At 44.7% G+C, this 12326-nt stretch overlaps 1 protein-coding gene across 1 annotated transcript in view; it reads left to right on the top strand.

Annotated features, from left to right (window-relative positions):
• The window catches only part of LOC134396160 (zinc finger protein 436-like), a 41917-nt gene that overhangs the window by 316 nt on the left and 29275 nt on the right, over positions 1 to 12326 (top strand). The window lies entirely within an intron of this gene.

Genomic DNA, 12326 nt, shown 5'->3' with positions numbered 1-12326 from the left:
CTGCTTGCCTGCCTGCCTCTCTCATTCCCTCGAAATAAATGAGAGTGTCACCTGATGCCTGTAGGATCCAATGTATCTACGTGGTTTGTTTCGTTTTACTGTTGTGCTATTTATTCATTTATTTGTTTTAGGTTGTGTTTTTCATTAAGGTTTGGTTTTGGCAAAAAGGCGGGATAGAAATTAAATGACGAAGGGTGTGATTGTATGTGTGTCTAGACAGAAAAATGTTCCCAGGGCAGCATGCTGGGGGTTGTAGGACTTCCCGCCCTCGCCCCCAGTCTAAACATACATAGGATTGTGTGCTAAATGAATATAAGAACATGAGAACATAAGAACTGCCATGCTGGATCAGACCGAGGGTCCATCTTGTCCAGCTCTGTGTTCACACAGTGGCCAACCAGCCATCGGCCAGGGACCCACAAGCAGGACATTGTGCAACAGCACCTTCCCACCCATGTTCCCCAGCAACTGGTGCACACAGGCTTACTGCCTCGAATAGTGGAGATAGCACAGAACCATCAGGGCTAGTAGCCATTGTTAGAGTGACCATATGAAAAGGAGGACAGGGCTTCTGTATTTTTAACAGTTGCATAGAAAAGGGAATTTCAACAGGTGTATGGGGAACCTGGGGAAATTTCCTCTTCATCACAACAGTTAAAGCTGCAGGTGCCCTGCCCTCTTTTAAATCTGGTCACTCTAGTATAGCTCCTACAGCTTTAGCTGTTGTGGTGAAGAGGGGATTTCACCAGGTGCAACATGCATACAAATGACACCTGCTGAACTTCCCTTTTCTATGCAACTGTTAAAGATACAGGAGCCCTGTCCTCCTTTACATATGGTCACCCTACCATTGATAGCCTTCTCCTCCAGGAATGTATCCAACTCCTTTTTAAAGCCATCCAAATTGGTGGCCATCACTACATCTTGTGGTAGTGAGTTCCATAATTTAACTCTGCGCTGTGTGATGGCAAGTGGAACCTCCAGGTTCAGAGCCAGTGTACCTGGGTGCAAGGTTCTGGAGACCAACCAGATGAGCAGGGCTTTCCTCTCCTGTTTGTATAACTGAAGAGCACAAGAAAAGAACAGCCAAAACAAATGAGGATGCACCCGTGCCAGTTTCTGGTTTCCGCTGTGGCTAGACATATGCCTTTGGGAAATCCAGAAGCCCTTGAGATTGACACCCCAACCAGGTTTTTGAGTCCCCTTTGGCAGGACACCGTCAATAGCCCCATACTTCAGTGAGTTTACCTTTTCACCACCGTGGTCACTATTGCTCCTCCTCCTCCTCTTTCTCCTCACTGCTCCCACTTGCTTGCTTGACAGGCAAGAGCACGTAGGCCAAGAGCACGTAGGCCATGGCATCCGTTGTTCCTCCTTCTCACCACCACTAAAGCAAGAGGCAGGTAAACAAGCAGGTTGCCATGGTGAAGAGGAGGAACGCCGAGGAGTACTTGCCAGTTGGCCCTTGCCCCAGCAGGTGCCTGACTAGGCCTATCCTTGGTGCCGGGCCTGATCCTACCACCTCACTCCCATAATTGGTATTTAGAGATATACTGGCCCCATTCAGAAGACACCTTAAACCACAGCTTTTACCATGGTTAGTTAAGCCAGAAAGCCGGACCATGTTCAGAAGACACCTTAAACTATGGCTTTAACCACAGTGAATAAAGCTTTTTGCCTTAGTCACCATGGGTAAAGCCATGGCCTAAGGTGTCTTCTGAACACAGCCTGGCTTTCTGGCTTAACTAGGGTGACCCTATGAAAAGGAGGACAGGGCTCCTGTATCTTTAACAGTTGCATAGAAAAGGGAATTTCAGCAGGTGTCATCTGTATATATGGAGAACCTGGTGAAATTCCCTCTTCATCACAACAATTAAAGCTGCAAGAGCTATACTAGAGTGACCAGATTTAAAAGAGGGCAGGACACCTGCAGTTTTAACTGTTGTGATGAAGAGGGAATTTCACCAGGTTCCCCATATATACAAATGACACCTGCTGAAATGTCCTTTTCAGTACAAACTGTTAATGATACAGGAGCCCTGTCCTCCTTTTCATATGGTCACCCTAGGCTTAACCACCATGGTTAAAGATGTGGTTTAAGATGTCTTCTGAACGGGGCCACTGCGTCTGAATCTGGAAGTTCCATTTTTAGCTCTTAGGGCTCATGACTGACAGCTGTTTCTCATGAATTGATCTAATCCTTTAAGAAAGCTGTCTAACCTAACAGCCATTCCCACATTTTGTTTCCTTAATTCTCCCCCCCACCCCACCCATGGTGTGAAAATGTTTCTTCCTTTTCGCTGGCCTGAAGCTCCAGCCGATCAGCTATGTTAATTGGGTTATTCTGAACTCTAGTATTATGCGAGAGGGAGAAAACCACATTTGTAGCCATGTTCCCTACACTGTGAACATTTTTAGTAAACCTGCACAATATCCCCACTTTAGACATCCTCTTTTTCTTTCTAAATAAAAAACCAAACCCAATGCTTTGGCCCTTTCCCATAGGAAGTATGCTGATCATTTTAATTGCCCTTTTCTAGTTCCTGCAACAGCGGTGGGTAAACTTTTTTGAGTGAAGCTCCGGATCTACACGACTGCTTTAAAGCGCTTTATAACGGTTATAAAGCGCTTTAACTGCTTTAAAGCGCTATAAAACTGTTATAAAACGCTTTAAAGCAATAGTGTAGATCCGGCCTAGATGTACGTCCTGCTCTCAACTATGGTAGTTATATTTTAATTTATTTGTTCAACCAAGGATTCCCGTGCACCCCTTGAGTCTGATTAGGTTTCACAAGCAGCTACTAAGGTCCAGCTTTCTCTCTCTCTTTCTCCTTATTAAGTGATGTTAGATTGATGGGTACCAGAATCAGGGCCTTTTCAGGGATGGCCCTGGACCTACAGAACTCTCTTTCTTGCTTCCTCACCAGGAAATGCATGGGAAATGGTCTATCCTTCAGGGGTGGGATAATGAAAAACTTTTAAACATTTTATTTTCAGTCTGTTTTTTATGAGTGGCTTGGATTAACTAATTGCTTTCCCGCAGCTTATGTATTGTGGGTTTAATCAAATGGTTATATTTTATTATTATGTTTTTAGTGAAATTTTGTACAATGGCAGTTATGCCCAGAAAGGCAGTTTATAATAAAGTATTGAATCAACATCGCAGTCCTAATGGAATCTCCATGTTCAGGAACAGTATACCTTAGCAAACAAGTTGTGGGGCAAATAGTGGGATGTGGTCACCTTTATGCCATTGTTTGAGGGTGTCCTGGAGGCATCTATCTGGTGGGCTATTTGTGGTGAGATACATGTCAGGAATTTCTTGGAAGGGGCGCTTTTGGCGGTATTTGTCTCCTAACAGATATCAGGGTGATTGAAGTCACCCATCACTACTTACATCAGATTTCCTTGAAACACTGGCAATGTGTTTCTCAAAAATGTCATCCTTGCCTTCTCCTTGATTGGGTGGTCAGTAGTAGACTCCAATTATCATATTCTTTTTATTCCTTGCCCCATTTATTTTAATCCAGATGCTCTCGATGGGGCTCCCAGCTTTCGAGAAAAGGCAGCAATTCTTTAGTTTATTATCAATGGCACTAGACTTGATCGTACTTTGAGTAGACTCACTGAAATCAATGGGACTTAACTTAGAGACCAACCCTATGGTTCTTGGGTGAACTTCCCAAGGACCATAGGATTGTTCGGATCCCCACTTCCAAGGTTGGAGACAGTGCTCCGACCTCGGAAGGGGGAGTCGGAGATCCGACCCTCCTCTCCCACCCTCTTGCAGCTGGTGTGGAAAGAATCATGCCGGCTGCCCTCCGAGGTCAGAAATGTAACTTTGGAGGAGGAAAGGGGATGTTCTGGAGGAACACCCCATCTAGCAAAATCTAAACAGCCCATCTAGCAAAATCTAAACAGCCCGTCTAGCAAAATCTGCAGAGGAAAGGAAAGGGAAAATCACCTCTACTGCTCATCCTGCCCTGCCTTGGATGACTGGACTCCTCCAGGTTCGAAGGATTTTGATCACCGAGGCCCCAATTGATAGGATTATGCCCTGAGTCATCCCACTTTTACTGCCAGGGATGGGGAGTGGCATTTTGTGGGATTTTCTGCCTCAGGCAGTAAAACATCTTGGGCTGCCCCTGACTGTGACACACTACTACATTGTGCTTGTCTGTTGTGATTTCCCGGTTCTAATGGAATTTCTGGATGGGTAGCTATGTATTAGTCTATTGCAGCAAAATTGACACGACAACTTAAAGACGAACAAATTGATGGTTTATTTATTTACAAAATTTATAAACCACTCTGAATCTAAAAAAGATTCCTGAACTGTGTATCAGTAAAGAAAGAAAGGAATCAAAATATGAAAGACTAAAAATATTAAAAATCAAGTTACACCAATAAAGCCACGGCTGGTCATTAAGAAAGAGCTTGTTTAAATAAAAATGGCTTTAATAGACACCGAAAACAAAGCAACGTAGATGCCTGCCTGACATCAACAGGCAGGGAAGTCCACAGAGAGGGAGCCAGTATGCTAAAGGGAGAGTCAAGCTTTTGGGGCCTTATACATATGTGGCAATTTGAGAAACTGCCCTGAGCACTATCACAAAATGGCCTCCATGAGAAGCATGGCAAAATACAAATAACTTGCCCAAAGGACCGCGTATAAGACAGAGGGTTAGCTGGGCCCTCTTGTACAGCCGCCCCCCTTTTCAGCACCAAAACCAACCTATCTCACAACGATTCCAAGTGTTGGTAACTAGGGTGACCATATGAAAAGGAGGACAGGGCTTTTTTTTCCTTTAACAGTTCTATTGAAAAGGAAATTTCAGCAGGTGTCATTTGTATATATGGGGAACCTGGGGAAATTTCTTCTTCATCACAACAGTTAAAGCTGCAGATGCCCTGCCCTCTTTTAAATCTGGTCACTCTAGTATAGCTCTTGCATCTTTAATTGTTGTGATGAAGAGGGAATTTCACCAGGTTCTCCATATATACAAATGACACCTGCTGAAATTCCCTTTTCTATGCAACTGTTAAAGAAAAAAAAGCCCTGTCCTCCTTTTCATATGGTCACCCTACTGGTAACTAAAAGTGCAATCCTATGTGTAGACATGACTGGGGCATGCTGGGAATAGTAGGCCTTTTTTCTATCTAAACATGCATAGAATTGCATTCTTAGGGTGACCCTATGGAAAGGAGGACAGGGCTCCTGTATCTTTAACAGTTGCATAGAAAAGGGAATTCCAGCAGGTGTCATTTGTATGCATGCAGCACCTGGTGAAATCCCCTCTTTATCACAACAGTTAAAGCTGCATTTTTGTAGAGTGACCAGATACAAAAGAGGGCAGGGCTCCTGCAGCTTTAACTGTTGTGATGAAGAGGGGATTTCACCAGGTGCTGCATGCTTACAAATGACACCTGCTGAAATTCCCTTTTCTATACAACTGTTAAAGATGCAGGAGCCCTGTCCTCCTTTCCATAGGGTCACCCTATTTAACTGGGGGGAAATGTGGGAAGGGTAGTCACTTTAGTGGGTGCTAAGAAAGGTTGCCCACTCCTGTTCTAAGTAGATCTCAGGTCCATACAAAACCGCCAGAAGCCCCTCATCCCATGGCCAGGCCAGAGAAGGGGCACTGTCCTGATCACATATTTATTTTGGCACCGGTTTTATTTATTTATTTATTTATTTAATTAATTACATTTATATACCGCCCCACAGCCGAAGCTCTCTGGGCGGTTTACAACTACACTCCATGAACTACACTCCATTTTCTCAAACGCATGACATTTTATCATTCGTAATCCAGAGAAAGGGTGGGGAGAAGGCAGGTCTGCAGCTGTTTGGGAGTTCAATCCCCAGAAGCCCCCCAGCAGCATGGCCGGTGGTCATGAATGCTGAAAGTTGTCATCCCCAAGCACCTGGAAATCTGCTTTCTGCCCATCCCGGATCCAGAGAAATGACTCCTTGGCCGTGTAACTGTTAAATCGACAGAGCTTCAGTTGCTAGAGAGGAAGGAGGTTTTGTGGCAGGGGGCGGGGAAGAGGGGAGTCTAAGATCACATTAATAAATACCACTTCCCGTCTCCCTCTGCTGCCAACTGGGATTTTGAATTACCCTTTGCAAACAGCTGGGGGCTGATGTCGGGGACCAGCGGTTTAAAGGTACCTTGGGGAGGGGATTTGGGGGAGTTGTGCTTGTTCAGGGGAGGAGGGCAGGCGGATGGATTGGCTGAGAAGCGGAGGAGAAAATTCCATAAATAAATAAAGGGCTTGGGAGGCAAGAAATTGCTGGCGGGCAGGGAACTGGTGGATGAAAGTGGGCTACTGGGCCACCCTTTCCCTGCGCCAGGAGCAGGGAGGCATGTCTCTCTGTGTGTCTAGATATCCAATATAGTTACATATATCTATAGATAATGGATGTACATGTGGCTTTCAGGAAAGATAAGTGGGGTCCGCAACAAAACATTGCAGCGTGAAGTGCTTCCGTTCAAGATCATCATCATCATCATCATCAAATAATAATATTTCTTACCCGCCTCTCCATTTTGATCGAGGCGGGGAACAACAGTAAGTATAAAATACATAAAATACTGATTAAAAGCATAATACACATTGTTAAAACAATAGCTTCGGCTATTGGGCGGTAAAGAAATGCAATAAATAAATAAATAAAATAAAATAAAAACATCCTAAAAGCATCCTAAAATTCCACTGGATAAGCCTGCCAGAAGAGATCAGTCTTTATAGCTTTCTTAAATGCTAAAAGACTGTTAAGTTGACGGATCTCCTCCAGCAGGCCATTCCATAGTCTGGGAGCCGCAGAAGAGAAGGACTTCTGGGTAATACCTAGGGTGACCATATAAAAAGGAGGACAGGGCTCCTGTATCATTAACAGTTGTATTGAAAAGGGAATTTCAGCAGGTGTCGTTTGCATATATGGAGAACCTGGTGAAATTTCCTCTTTATCACCACAGTTAAAGCTGCAGGTGCCCTGCCCTCTTTTAAATCTGGTCACTCTAGTATAGCTCCTGCAGCTTTAACTGTGGTGATGAAGAGGGAATTTCACCAGGTTCTCCATATATACAAATGGCACCTGCTCAAATTCCCTTTTCAGTACAACAGAAGCCCTGTCCTCCTTTTCATATGGTCACCCTATAATACTTGTCAGCCTAATTTTGGCTGCCTGAAGGAAATTCTTCCCAGAGGACCTGAGTGTGCTGGGTGGATTGTACGGGAGGTCAGTATGCCTGACCTATTCCAGGATACTCCATTCCACCTGCCCCATTTTTCTGTCCCCTCCACCCAGTCACTTGTGATTCTGTGGCCACCTTATTGGGCTGTTTGTGGGGAGTTTCTCTGCCCCTTAAGGATTCCATTCCACCCCTTTCCCCAAAGATTTTGTGTTTCCCCAAATCCTGTTGATACCTCCTTCTTGTGTAAGGATGGTGACATTTTGGATGTGTAACGACCTGCATTTGGAGCACTGCGGTTGCTATTAGTGTATTTATAATAGTTATAAATGTGTTTATAGTTGTTCCTTTTACAAGATGAAGAACATCCTTTGTCCTTTCTGTCCTAGATCTAGCAGGCTGTCCTACACTGGGGCATTTGCCATCCGGGATTTTTGCTGGGCTGTTAATAACCTTTCTAAAAGATGGGGTACCATAGTCGTGTGTTGCATTCTCATGGCAAAAATAACGCAGGAAGCTGCCTTAGAGTAGATACTCTGGGAAGAAAAAACACATTTCTGCCTCTCCTGGTCAAACTAGACAAGACCCATCAGCCGTAATCAGCATAGCCAATAGCAAAGGATCATGGAAGTTGTAGGCAGGGATGGCGCTACCATTAGACCAACTAGGCACCAGCCTAGGGTGCAGACCTCAAGAGTGGCACAGTACAACCCTTTAAGGGTCACAGTTTTATTCAAATTAGCTGTTTTAAGAAAAAACATAATAAAAGGGAAATATAATAGTTCAGAAACTCTTCTTGAACAGCTGAATCAAAGTTGGCAATTTTTTGGGGTGGGTGCAAGTAGATTGCCTTGCCTAGGGCACAAAATAGTCTAGCACTGGCCCTGTAGACCAAGCCATCTGGAGGGTCACAAATTGCCCATCCCTGATTTAGAGATAGACCCATGCAGAGGACTATAGCACCAGTTTTGCATACATAAAATCCTAGATTAAATTCATCGCATCTTCAGGTAGCACTGGGTAGTAAAATGTGCTACCTCCAGTATCTGAGGCAGTAACCCTATATGCACCAGTTGCTGGGGAACATGGTTTGGTGGGTGCTCTTTCATCATGTCTTGCTTTGTTGGTCCGTAGCAGACAGCTGGTTGGCTACTGTGTGAACAAAGTGCTGGATTAGATGGATCCTCGGTCTGATCCCGCAGGGCACTTCTTAGAATGTGGACAGGGGGACATTTTTTCTCCCTCCCCTATAATACTAGATCCTGGAGTCAACCCATGAAGCTGATTGGTGGGAGATTCAGGACCGATAAAAGGAAGTACTTCTTCACACAGCGCGTAATTCACTACGACAAAATGTAGCGATGGCCACCAATTTGGATGGCTTTAAAAGGGGATTGGATAAATTCCTGGTGGAGAAAGTTATCAATGGCTACTAGTCCTGATGGTTAAGTGCAACCTCCAGTATCAGAGGCAGTAAATTTGCTGGGGAACATGGATGGGAGGGTGCTGTTGCACCATGTCCTGCTTGTGGATCCCTCGTTGACAGCTGCTTGGCCACAGTGTGAATAGAGTGCTGAACTAGATGGACCCTTGTTCTGATACAGCATGGCTCTTCTTCCGTTCTTAAATTTGTTTGGTTTGCAGTTTAATGTGAACTTACCAAATTCGCAGTTCCTGAACCAGAACGCAGTTAGACTTCAAAATCTGTACTTTTCTAAAGTTTGCGATGCAGTATCCTGAAAAACAAAAAAGCATACATTTGAAAGATTATGAGAAAGCGTGCACAAAAAACACATATATTAGAAACAAAAAAAATATGCATATTTGGAGAAACACATGCAAACACTTTATTTAGTAGGGAAATTGCTTGCAAAAATGTATACATTTGAAAACGTGCACACAAACGTGTCCATTTGAAAAAAAAATGTATATGAAAATGCTTAGATTTTGAAAAATGCACACAAAAATCTGTACGAATTTTCGTGCGAAATTTAAGAAATTCACCATCCAATGCAGAAATGGGATGGAACAAACTTTACAGTGGAACAAGAAGAACATACATGAAATCAAGCTTGACAGATTCATTGATCTTTATCACTTGAACAAGCTGGGAAAGACTTCTGCCTGAAAACCTGAAAAAATATTTATTTATTTATTACGTTTCTATTCTGCCCAATAGCTGAAGCTCTCTGGGTGGTTCGCATGCTACGACCACTCTGTGAGATAGATTTGGACCAATGGTTTAACTTGGTAGAAGTCAGGCGCAGAACGTGCAGCCCATAGGTTGTAGATGATCCCCCAAGCCTTATCTGGCACCCCCCAAACCCTCGCATCCCCTGTCACTGGAAAAGAGGCAGAAAGACTGGCGGGGGGGAGAACTGCTCTAGGAACACACTCTTGTGATTCCTTCCATAGAAGACATTCCTAGAGGGTCTCTGGAGCACTGTAGGAAGCAGTGCTTGAAGGTTCCTGCCAGCTTCCTTGGACATTCTGGGGACGCTCTAGGAGTGAGGCTTCTGTGGTAGAATCCAGACAGCCCATTCTTAGAGCATTTCCCCCCTCTCTCTTTTTGGTGATTGGGTTGGGTGGCTGGGAGGGGCTTTCAACACCTTGATGCTGTGACATGGAACAGGTGCTGATGCTGCGAGACCAAAATCTGTTGCCGATGGTGTGTGTGCGTGTGAGTGTGCTTGCTGTGAGAGCGATGGTGTGCGTGAACGTGTATGAAGTCTGCATGCAAGAATGTGTATGAAGTGTGCATAAATGTGTATGAAGTGTGTGTGCATGAATGTGTATGAGTGATGTGCATGTATGCGTGAAGGTGTATGAGTGGTCTGTGTGTATGGGCATGTGTGAATATTGTGAGTGTCTGTGACATGGGTGTGTGCAGCCTCTGCCACCCTATTCAACAGCCAGTGTGGCCCTCAGAGCTGAAAAGGTTGTGCACCTCCATTATATGGCAGCTCCTTCTGTTTCTAGCCCTCATTTGTGGTTTGCCCCCATTCCTTGGTCTTCGGAGATACGGTGCCTTCGAATCTGCAGGTTCAACGTAACCATTGTGGCAAATAACAGAATGTGGATTCCTCCTGTGGTCTTAAAGAAGGCAGCATTTATTTATTTTTTACGGTCTCGGATTTCTGCTGCTCGAGCCGCTGTTAGGATGATGAGCAACATAATATGCAGAGTGAGAGCACTCCACATATTAAAAGTGCTCCATCAATCCTTTTATTAGATTAATAAAAGCAAGACAGTCTCCAGCTCTAGGTTAAGCACACCAATAAAGAACCAGGACAGCAAAAGCAGAAAGCACCACACAGCATAGATTTTTGTTTTTTGTTTTAATGGGATGAGAATAATGCAAATAATGCAGAATCTGGGTGGGGGGAATTGGTCTCTCCTTGGACTAGCTGTAGAGGCTACCCATCCCACCCCACCCCTGGGTGCACACATGGCTGTAAACAGAATCAGTGTCCGTTTTTAATCCTAGCCTGCATATAGCTGTGCAGAAACATAGCAGCAGTAAAGGTTTATCAGGACCAGAGGAAGGAAAGCTGAATTTATTGCTGCAGCAACCAGTGTGGCAGGACGGAGCTCTTGAAATAATTATATCCCCGAAGGTATGAGCACAGAGAGGAGAGAGGAGGGGCTGCAGCTCAGTGGCAGGTCACCTGCTTTCCATTCAGAATGTCACAGGTTCAGTTCCCAGCATCTCCAGTTAAAAAGGGATGGGGATGGGGGAAGGAAAGCCTCCCTCAGCCAGAGGTCATGGAGCCCAGGCTGGCCTCAAAGATAGGCATGGTTGGGCCCCTGCCGAGGGACCACACCCCAATATGGGTCCACTGTCAACAGGCCCCTGAAGTTGCTCCTGTCTTTCACCATGGCAACCTGGTTGTCCACTGCGACGTCGCCCACCTTTACACTAGGCCCGTCGCATCAACCCTTCTCAGGCCAAGCCCCACCACTTGAAAACCCTGAGGGAGGATTAATTAAAACCTTTCCCCTAGCTACGAGGGAAACAGGTTTAATATTGGATCTCTCTGAATATATTAATTTATTTCTTTATTTATTTATTAATTACATTTCTATAACACCCAATAGCCGGAGCTCTCTGGGCGATATACTGTGCGTGTAATCTGGTGTGCATGTTTAATAATTGTAAGGCAGGTAAATAATGCCAAGCTGACACGTGGTATTTGGTAGCTAACAAAATAATAATAAGTTTATTGTTATTTAAAAGCTTTAAATCAAAATATAATACTTTCAATCTTGCCTAATCTAAACTCTCCACACACCAACCCGGGGTTACCATATGGAAAGGAGGACAGGGCTCCTGTATCTTTAACAATTGCATACAAAAGGGAATTTCAGCAGGTGCCGTTTGTATGCATGCTGCACCTGGTGAAAGTCCCTCTTTATCACAACAGTTAAAACTGCAGGAGCTATACTAGAGTGACCAGACACAAAAGAGGGCAGGGCTCCTGCAGCTTTAACTCTTTTTGTCAAGCAAGCAAGTGGGAGCAATGTGGTGGTGGTGGTGGTGGAAGACCAGATGGTGAGAAGGTAGCCTCACGGAGGCAGGAGCCCATTGAAGGGGTCGTGTCCCACGGCCCTTCAAAACCTAGAGCTGAGACTGCCTGGGGCAACTGTTGCCAGTCAGCTTAGACTAGACTAGACTAAATAGACAAATTGTTGACCTGGACAGCTTCCAGAAGAGACCCTCACATTTTATAGGAGGTCCACATGATAACATCATCTATTAGTGATCTTCCCGGATTATAATGCTGCTTTTAAGGGGAAAGTATTCTATAGGTATAGTGCACAGATAGTGGGGTGGGTGGGGAGAGAATGAGTCCTCATAGGAGCAATAAGGAAAATTGCTTATTTAAGCCCCGCGTGTTTTGGGGACTGAGGCTCCTTTGTCAGGGGAAACTCTATAATATCCAAACGCTGTACACCAACTCAGCCAGCTTACTAAAGTGGTGGCTGTCCTTCTATACAAGTGGCGTGCTGGACCAAACAGAGCCGACACAAGTCATTTTGCTGCCTGAGTCAAAGGACAAAATGGCAGCACACACCCCTCCTATGCCCTAAATTCCACGTAGAGAAGCCAATTGGACTGCCAATTGG

Source organism: Elgaria multicarinata, chromosome 3 (genome assembly GCF_023053635.1).
Source record: "Elgaria multicarinata webbii isolate HBS135686 ecotype San Diego chromosome 3, rElgMul1.1.pri, whole genome shotgun sequence".
In the NCBI taxonomy this organism is placed as follows: Eukaryota; Metazoa; Chordata; class Lepidosauria; order Squamata; family Anguidae; genus Elgaria; species Elgaria multicarinata.
Note: the sequence above shows the minus strand (reverse complement) of the source record. Positions and strands in the feature narration are given on the sequence as shown.